At 30.0% G+C, this 1,907-nt stretch overlaps 1 pseudogene; it reads right to left on the bottom strand.

Annotated features, from left to right (window-relative positions):
• Nucleotides 1-1,714: 1,714 nt before the first annotated feature.
• LOC111743955 lies at nt 1,715-1,833 on the bottom strand (annotated as a pseudogene).
• Between the last annotated feature and the right edge of the window lie 74 nt (nt 1,834-1,907).

Below are 1,907 nucleotides of genomic sequence, written 5' to 3'. Positions count from 1 at the left end.
GCATTTTGTCCTTACCTCTAGCTATATTACTTTGTAACTATGTATTTGCTCTGTAAAATGTGTCCTACTCTGTACTAAAATGTACTTCCTGTGGAATCTGAAACTTACATAATAAGATGTCTGTGAGTAAAATAGGAAATTAAGAAAAAAAGCTTAATAGAGAAGGAAAAGAAGGCCAGAAAGTGTGATGAAGTAAAATCAGATTATCAACACACAGTTCTCCACAAAATATCTATTACTTTTTTAGCCTTGTCATATAATCAGGTGCTCTCTTTCTATACCCACGTCATACCGTCTTACTGTGGTGTTTATAACCTTCCTTCATATTAAATATCTTTTCGTCAAAATCCTATTTTTTTCTCCAGACCATTAAATATTTTTACTATTTTCCCACCAATTGCATGTGTACTTCACTCTCAGATCAGTATAATTTCTTATGCCATGCAATAATTTTCAGCTATGAGAAACAACTGTAGGGGGTAATTTGCTCACATAATTAGCTTAATGATAACTTTATTTTCACTAAGGATACATTACATTCCATTTTCCCCCTAACTTTACCTTATATGTTTGTACAAGCTTTCAGGCGATCCATCGATCCATCGTTCATAAGTTCCAGAATCCATGCATTTGGAAAATACAGCTTTTTATAAAGTATGCATATTGTTTGCGTACAAAGAAACTAAATAAAATCATTTGCTGCTTGCAACAAAGTCCCTTATCTGAAACTGACATCACAATATTGAGTTGGAGGAAGAGAAGAAGAGGAAGTGCTAAAACTTACTGAGAGCTAGCTATGAGCTAGGCATAGGCATTACAGAGCTTTACTGTTTTAGATCGTTTAATTCAGCAAGAACTCTATTTGTATATATTACTCTATGAATTACGTCTAGCATATGTCAAGTATTAAATAAAAGTGAGATTTTTGCTCTATTTTGCATTGAAAGATGTAATTTACTCTGGGTTTCTTTTACATCGAGGTAAAAACAATCTCAATGTAGCTCCCTCCATAACATTTGAAATCATTTACATTAATAATATTTTCAACCTCTCGTTATTTTCTGTAAATCTTTAGATTCATATCAAATTATTTTTTACTCTTATGTATCCCTTATGCTTGATTAATGCATTTATTCTGAAATATAGAAAAGCACAAGATTATATATTAATTTAAAATAAATGAACATTCATTTTTAACTTTCTAATAATGTTTAATACAGTGGTAGTGTGATTTTTAGCAGGCTCATTCCATCAATAAGTCATTTATCAGATATGGGAAACCATATTAATTCTGTAGCTCTTCCTGTAAAACAGTAATATCTTCTCTATTTTCATTGAATTAATTTCATTAAAATAAGCTCTACTTGCCTGAAGTTAGGAAATTTTTTAGTTGAATATCAATAATTTTTTTATATTCTCTACTTCTGAGTTTTTAATAGACTATTGAAATTAAATATAACATATAAAGAAATTAAACTCCAAGCTCAATATTATTGTTTAAGATTTATAAAGACTTACATTTTAATATCACATTTGATCAGTTTAACATAGGGTTAAATCAAAGGTGGCTATTTTAAAAGTGTTTTCATTCTTTTATATTAAGCTATATTCTTTACATACTTTTATTCCGTAAACTTGCCAATAATTTTAGAGGAAAGCTAAGTACACAGAAAAAATGATTAAGTTAAAATTGTTTATATACTTTTCTTTTTTACGCCTACAGCACCTGGTATTCCAAGGTGGTCTCCCATCCAAGTACTAACCAGGCCCGACTCTGCTTAGCTTCTGAGATCAGACGAGATCCAGCATGTTCACGGTGGCATGGCCATAATAAGTTAAATTTTTTTAAGAAGGAAAATATTATGGAATCATTTATATTTATATGTGTAGAAAATAAAGACTATAAA

This window comes from Pteropus vampyrus, unplaced genomic scaffold, assembly GCF_000151845.1.
Source record: "Pteropus vampyrus isolate Shadow unplaced genomic scaffold, Pvam_2.0 Scaffold5, whole genome shotgun sequence".
Classification (NCBI taxonomy): domain Eukaryota; kingdom Metazoa; phylum Chordata; class Mammalia; order Chiroptera; family Pteropodidae; genus Pteropus; species Pteropus vampyrus.
The sequence above is the reverse complement of the archived record's forward strand: the minus strand, read 5'-3'. Positions and strand labels throughout refer to the sequence as shown.